The sequence below is a fragment of the Taurulus bubalis genome, assembly GCF_910589615.1.
Source record: "Taurulus bubalis genome assembly, chromosome: 9".
NCBI classification, from domain to species: Eukaryota; Metazoa; Chordata; class Actinopteri; order Perciformes; family Cottidae; genus Taurulus; species Taurulus bubalis.
The window spans coordinates 18844129-18852590 of NC_136597.1; the positions used below are offsets into that span (position 1 = coordinate 18844129).

The 8462-nt window shown below is 38.6% G+C and overlaps 1 protein-coding gene across 1 annotated transcript in view; it reads right to left on the reverse strand.

The window, feature by feature from the left end:
* LOC306740903 (tumor protein p53-inducible protein 11-like) overlaps window positions 1-7752 on the reverse strand; it is a gene marked incomplete at its 3' end in the record, with an annotated part of 30669 nt that extends 22917 nt beyond the window's left edge. The window contains exons 1-2 of the mRNA XM_079223146.1: window positions 7721-7752; window positions 4268-4381 (exon numbers count right to left, since the gene is read on the reverse strand). The remainder of the gene's footprint in view (window positions 1-4267; window positions 4382-7720) is intronic.
* Window positions 7753-8462: the final 710 nt, after the last annotated feature.

The window sequence follows — 8462 nt, forward strand, 5'->3', positions numbered from 1 at the left end:
CCGCACCTGCTTCCCTTCTGCAGGTGTTATGCCTCAGCTGTTGTGCTGATACTTTTGTGATCTTCTACTTTGAACATCACAGTGGTTTGTTCAATGCTTGATATCTGCTGACTCGTGTGTGTGGCAGACGCCGCACACTCCAGACACCTAATCATGACCTGTAGCTTGGTATCGCTTGAAAAGTGGCGATACTGAACAAATCATTTTCCATGCCTTTGTTGATCAAAATATGACAACGTGCTCAATGCATTTTTAAATATAGAACCAATGCCGAAATATAATATCGTCTTTAGACACACACACACACACACACACACACACACACACACACACACACACACACACACACACACACACACACACTAAATTAGGTAGCTACTCTATTGAATACATTCACATTGTGGAAAGTAGGTAGATTATGTATTTTAGACACCTTTTTTTTGCCCGTCTAGTCATTTTATTTGGGCCAGTCACCAGTCTTCCACAAGCTGCTCGGTTGACAACTGTGAGTACTAATAACAGCCATTTGTTGTTTACGGTCATTATGTTCATGTTCAGAATGACAATCTTTCGGGCAGGGGCTTCGAAGGAACGGGCTGTCAGTGTTGTACATTTGAGGACTTATGTGACTTTTGGAGCGAGTGCTGCTTTCATTGGAAAAGCGTTGGCAGCACTGGGCTGGGTTTTCGGTTGGATCATTTTAAAAGCCAAGCATACTTTTGCTGATTTCTCCCATCCCTTTCTCTCACAAGTTCTATTCCATCAGAAACAACCCTCGTCTTCAAGCTCTGATGAAATTGGATTCACTGATTTAGACAGACTGTCATTGTTTCTGTGAGCTCAGCTCTGACAGAAACATTTGAGTCAATCCGCCCCATCAGTAAGCAGAGCATCTTCCACAAACAGTGCAATACACACAGCTGCCCATACAACAGAGGCACGTAGCAATCTTGTTACTATTCTGACTGATTGGTTTGTCCGTCATTCTACTAAACCGCAGACAGAGTGCAAATAATAAAGGTTCTCTGTGACAGGAGATCAATAAGTGGAGCATTGCATGGTAGAGGCTCACGAAAAGTTTAACTTTTGTCTTCAGAAAATACAAAGCATTCATTCTTTAAATTGCAAAGTACATCTAAACAGCATGCCATTGTGCAAGTTGCACAGCAGTAGTAGTCTATAGTTTGTTGTTAGACTGCAACCTATTGTGCTAAAAATAAATAAATAAATAGAAACGTTATGTCCTGGTTCAGGAGGTGGAATGTGACATGCAGCTCACAGGAGTAGTAAACACACGCCACTTGTCAACGAGCCAGACAGGCGGAAGTAACGTCTTTGTTTGTCAAGGCGTTTCATAGCGGGACATTTTTACCCCCAAACGCATTCAAGCCATATTAGAATACCAGAAAGAAAAAAGGTCAGACAGCTTGTCACTAAAAGTGTGTGCCGAGTTTGCGCAAAAGCAGCGATCTGTGAAGTCCTGAAGCTAATTGATCATTTTCACAGAGGGACAAAAATAGATAAAAAAAGAAAGGCCATGGCAAGCAAAAGAGTTGCTGAATAATCAGTTCATGTACTTGATCTTTACGCTGATATTTTCACAGGTAACTCTGACATTTCTAACTTGCGTCAAGAAAAGGGTTTTCTTCCACATTACTGCAAATTTTTTGTCACACTATATTTTTAAGTAATCATCACATATGCCAAAGCCCCCTCGCTTGGTAAATGTGAAAAGACCCACGCAGCTTGCTAATCAGGTTTTTAACCAAGCACCACAAATGCCATGAGGGCTCAGCCGAGTTTACACAGAAACAAATGAGGGAATCAACCTTCGCCAGTGGAAAACCAATGCCTGCAAAGGATGGCTGATGATCAAGCATGATGAGGTAAATATCTAATCGGGGGGGAAGAGGTTGCATTTGTCTTTATGGCTCTATTAGAGGCAGTTTATTCACTCAGCAAGAGCCCGATTGTGTCTGCATCATTTTCTTTATCCATTTACAAGAAAATTAAACTTTCTTTAATTTAACTTCTGCCTCATTAATGTCAGACATCCTGTCAGAACCACAATCATCCAAATAAAACATCCACAGACATAAACCACTATTGAGCCTTGGCAATATAGTTGTGAAAAATATTTACTCATATATGGCAAATGTTAGCAAATATACTGCATGTTCAGTAGTTGTTATCTCCACTGTATCAAGTATTATGTTTTACTTTGTGTGTGTGTATATATATATATATATATATATATATATATATATATATATATATATATATATATATATATATATATATATATATATATATATATATATATATATACACACAAAGTAAAACATAATACTTGATACAGTGGAGATAACAACTACTGAACATGCAGTATATTTGCTAACATTTGCCATATATGAGTAAATATTTTTCACAACTATATTATATATATATATATATATATATATATATATATATATATATATATATATATATATATATATATATATATATATATATATATATATATATATATATATATATATATATACACATATATACATACACAAATAATTATTTGATAATCTAACGCTTATAAATCAAGACCAAGCTTTTAAATCGCAATTAGCTAAGCATTGTTAATTTGGACAACATAATTTTGTAAAACAGCATCATAACGTGATAACATATAATATTGACTTATTGCCCAGGCCTAAAGAAGTAAAATGTCCAAACTGTATCCCTTGGCCTGCCATTACATTGCCAAAAAGTAGTCATGCAGAATAACACTCGTCAGAGCAGCAAGCACCCTCTATAGGTAAGAATGACAACAAAAAGTATGTGATGGACCCTGTAATCCCCAAATGTCTGACAGCAGAGTTTCCCACAGGAAATTGATTTGCAGAAATGGTGAGCAAACTTCAGCCTGGTGTCTCATCTTCACTGCAGGAAGGACACACACACAGACCTTTGTGGCTCCTCCAGTATATATCGTTTTGGGAAACCATGTAAAAATATTGCTGCAGATTGTTGAACAAACACAGCTGCTACTGAATGTATTATTCAACAATATTTGGCATTATACACCAACTTCTGTTTTTGTCTGCATGTCTTAGACCGTCTGAAAACCGTAATCCATTTATTTGACAGAAAATCAATTGGCAGCAATTTTGATAATCCGTTTATCATTATAATATTTTTTTTACAGCAATAATGGCAACATCCTCAGGCTTCAACTTGTCTGCCCGTTTTCTTCGTCTTCTATGACCGTAAATTGATTACGTTTCAGTGTTGGGCGGCCAAAAGAAGCAATTTGAATATGTCTAATTAGGCTCTGGCGGAAATAATCAACATAAATCGTAAATTTGTTGTCGCTCTATATTACTCAAATAATCTTCTTTTAATATTTAAGATAATACATGACCAAAATCTGTAGTTTTCCATTACAGTCACAGAGAAAATACTTTAGTGAAGCAACCTCTAGATGAACCTTAAATGATTAATGTTGCAGTGCACTAGCAGCACACTAACGGTCGTCAGTGAACCAAAGGTTCAGTGACGAACTGCTGCTGTTTTTTGGAATCAGTGAGTGAAAAAAAAAAAAAAGATAGAACGCCTGTAGGATTACAAGAGGAACATCCTTTTTTTCCTCATAACTTTAATATGACTAGTTTTTGTAATGCATGGTTGTTTAAAAATATTTGACAGCAAAAAGTGTTTATTTGGTTGATGTTTGGATTTTTACAACTATCCATTTCAAAAAATCTTGACATATTTTAGAAAATATGGCTGTGCTTTGTGCTTAGTTCTTCTACTAGATGGGGATTAATCAACCTGCATAAGGACGGCTCTGAGGCAATTATGTGAAGCTATGGAAAGGTAATGCTGCCGCCTCAACATTTACCCACTGAAATATATTTCCATTTCATTCATCATACTGCAAGAGTTGAGTCCTCGCAGTAAAAGGTTGCCGGGAGGTCAGCGACGCAGACATACCATGCAAGGGTTGAACATGTTGGCCGTGATGTACGAGCACTGCTGAGGAGAGCTGAAAGGTGACTTTGTCCAAATGTCAAGGGGGAAATGTGAAATCAAATAAAAAAATTAAAAAAAGTAAAACTCAAAGTGCACGTGCGCACAAAAAAGACCAAACAACCAGTCTACACAGCATAGCACTCTGGACAGCTGACCAGCACAGACTGGTATAGTCCTCATTTCCAGTTACTGCAAACCTTTTGCAACAAGCATACCAATTAGAAACAAAATTACTTACTGAAAACAGATCCTAGTCGATGGGCAGTTCAAACCTTGCTCCTAACCCCAAATGGTGAATATGATGATCCTGCTGTTCTCTTCCAAATATCCTGCGGGGTTCCCTAAAATGTACCTGTCAATTGAAAATAGTAGCACATGTTTTAAAAAGAAAAAAGGTGTCTCTTCTTGAAAATAACGACAGCAAATTAGACCAAAGAAGTCCCATAAAAGCCACAGAAATATTTGAGCAGACAATAGACAATGCAAGCAAGTCAAACAAAAGATAGCACATGTCGTACATTACAATATGAAGGAGAGACATTATGGAAGATAATGAATCCAAAATGAGATTTTGCTCAGTTTATGCAGACAGCTGGAAGCACCAGAGGGAAATGAGTAGCCAAATATACACCGAAATTGTCCAGTGTTTTGACACCACTCAACAAGTGAATTGCTTTTCTGTCTTCCACAGATGGAATCAATGACTTGCGCAGCCCATCACTGAGGTCTGAAAAGCAACATATGGTCTTCTGAGCAAAGAAACAGAGGCGCATCTGCTGGGGTCTCATTATTTAAGCCTATGGCAACGCCACAGCCACTGTCACACAAGGCAGTAGGAAATGAAAAGCAAAGCTGCCAGGAAGAAAGCCACCGTCAGTCAGAAGAGTATTGCTGGTTCGCTGCGGTCCCTGGAGGTGGACCAGAAGTCGGTGAAATAATAAAATATTAAATATAGCTCCCACCATTTTGCTGAGGTAAAGCATATTCATATGTGTTGCTATTTTAAGAATACATCTAAGTGACAGCTACCAAGACAACACTAGAAGAGATCCGCATTGTAAGCTGTAATTCTAAAAATAATAATACAGTCTTCCTTTACAGCCACTGTTCAGAGATAAATCACTCTGTGCTACTGTATCTGATCCATCAGGGAAAAGTGCCTCAAGTGGTATAAATACTACCCTCGCACATGTACAAAACTTACAGTTTGTTGTATAATTGGTGGACTGCATTGTGAATGGAAGCGTTAATTAATCACTGAGGGTTTTTTTGTTTTGTTTTTTTTTAAAAAAAAGAAAAAAAAGGGGGGGTCACCATCTGCTTAGGCTACACAGCATGCCAAGAGTGTGTGAAGGACCTGTCGGACTGCTCGGGGCTGTACGCTGTGATGCTGCCTGCCTCAGTGACTTCAGGAAAAATACAGTGAGACACACAACCATCTACATTATGCTGCTGCTAAACTCTCCAAGGATCATTTCAGCTTCACAGCCCAGCGCCATTGAGACCAGGTTAACTCTCCATCCAGTCTGGTTGTGTGCGCGGGGATACATGCAAAAGAGAAATGATTCATGTCAACAGTTTATGTGGTAAATATAGTAATACTATTTCCACCAACACTGGCCCTGTAGTGAATCTGTGCCCTTGAATAGAAAAGGTCATTATGTAATGTTTCCATTGGTCAGACAGTTGTAAGACAATTTGTTCCACCTCTAGGCAACACAGAACCTTGCTATTGTTCTACGTAGTGAGAAAAACATGCAGCTTTAGAGGCGGCTGAGGTGACAATATCCTGCAGTACAAGCAAGGAAGCAGCCTCAAAGGTCATCATCAGACCAGAGCTGACTCATTTACCAGAGCCACTTCTGCAGTCAGAAAGTAGAGTTCTACTACGCATGTTAACAATGAAAAACAAATGATTTAATTGCTTTGGTATTTGAATGCAAAAGATGATGGCTACCTCAGCACAGCAATCTTCAACAGATTTGGCCTGCAGCCCAAACCCCATTCATTTTATTAATTCGCCACAAAGCTGAAAACTTTGTCAGCGTGGGCACAAAGAGAAGGAAGCCCCGTTTCATCGGTCCTGTTTTCCTCGGCCAATTAAAATCCCCCGTAGAGCCTGGATGACATGTCGATTCCTGATTGCAAGGCGATTAGAAGAAGAAGAAGAAAAAAAAAAAAAAAAAAAAAAAAAAAAAAAAAAAAAAAAAAAAAAAAAAAAAAAAGGTGCTAGTGCTGGCATGGGAATATGGCTTGATTCATGAAAAAGACCGAATAAGATATTCAGAAGGCTTCATGGGGGGTTGGGGGGTTTAATAATAGTGCTAATCGGTTTCCTGCTGTTTTTTTTTTCCTCCCTTCATTTTGAACGACAAGGAATGTAATAGCCACAATACATCAGCCCTCATGTTGTGGTCTTCTGTTTGACCCAAGCCAGCATCTCTGGATTGGCTTTTGTTTCATGTTGAAATGTTTTAAGCTTTACAAACATGGGCACGCGCTGCGCAGCCGTGTCATTTTGAAGGAAAAATACAACTGTTCATTGTCTGTCTGTCCTTCCATCATTCAACAAATTCAGTAAGAGGGCAAAAAAATGAAGTTTACATTTCAATAATACAGTGAGTCATAGGACATCGGATTGAGACTTTCCCTGCAGACTGCTCCACAGTGAGATATAGGTCGTTCACAACATTGACAACAACAGAGCAGCATTGCTGAACGGCTCTTGGGACAAGTCTTAACACACCAAATACTAACATGAACCGTGAGGTATGAGACAACGCGACCCGCGAATGTGACCCATCTCTCCCGGGAAAGACCAGCAGATCTTTTACCTTTGCAGTCAGTCTCCTTTGACCATTGCACATCATCTCCATTACAATTTCAAAAAGGAAAGATATTTTGAAGAAATTTGAACTGTGTATATACCAACACAATCTCCTGTCATTTATAAAAATATTACAGCACACTACTGTGCAGGTCTCCTCTCTTTCTTGTGACAAACACCGCTTTCCAAAGAAATCATCATCAAGTGCTAATGGGCTGAAATACACGGACATCCTGGCTCTCAGTGCCCTGCCACGCTGGTTAATCCACTTTCACCTATAAACCAGTCCTCTCTGCCACCTCCTTCAGGGAAATTTAACATTCATTCAACGTGTTTACTTTTTTAAGCATATAAACTCCAAACGTGTTAATAAAATAAAAATCAGTCATTTTGAATACTCACTCATGGTAACGTTGGTAGTTGATGTTAACCTTTTACTGCTAAATAACTTCAGTTACAGGGTGGGGTGGACCAGCTCAGCCGTTAATACTTTTCAATTTTTTATAAATGAAGGGGCTTCTATTGAAGATAGAAACGTTTTTAACATTAAATACCACGAGAATACATAATTTAATGTTCTTTTCTTTGCTTATTTGAAAGAGCTGTCAACCGCCCTCAACTTCGCTTCTCCAGCTTTTGTAAACGTGACCGACAACTAACTACAACAAAGAAACTGAACCGCCGGATTTGATTTTTAGATAAATCTTCAAGAACGAGGCGCGACATGACTTCTTTTCAAGCCCACTCTCCCAAGTCGTTGACAGAGACAAAACACAGCTTTAAGCGAGTGAAAGTGAAATTGTAGTTCTAGTTCAAGACAACGGTAGATATATTTGTAAAGCACGCATTACGTGTGTAACTTACAGGTGGACGTGGAGGAGTCTCCAGAGTTTGCGTCAAAGTGTACCGTGATTGAGCCGCGTGGACAGGGTGGCGTCTCGTCTCAGCGCTCCGTGCTTTCGCAGAGCAGAGCAGCAAATAATTTAAGGAGCTGGGCTTTACCGTAATGACCGGCGCTCTCACCGAAGCGCACGTGGACTTTTATATACCGTAATACATGAACTGGCACGAAAAAAACGCCGATTTTTAAATGACCAAAAAGTCTAGATTCACTGGCAGCGATGGAAGAAGTACTCAAATATGTTACTTGTGCAAAGGTAGCAGTACCACACTGCAGAAATAACTTGGTACAAGTCAAATCCTGCACTCAAAGTCCTACTTAAGTAAAAAATAGCTAGGATAGAATTAGCACCAGCATATTCAGTATAATACATTGTAGACTAATGTATATAATACCAGTGGATTGTGATCATTGATGCATTAATAGGCTACATCACACTAAAGTTGCTAAATGTGTAAAGTGTTCTATATACTATTCAGCCGGGTATCTTAATAATCCAATAATAATGCAGCATAGATGATGAGTGGATTCATATGTTACATAATAACTAATGATGTCAAATAAATGTAGTAGAGTAAAAAGTTAAATATGTGCCAGTGGACTGGAAGTATAAAGTAGCATACAGTGGAAACACTGAAGTAAAGTAGCCTACATGTATCTCAAGTTTGTACTTAAGTATAGTAGAATATGTAAATAAATGTACTG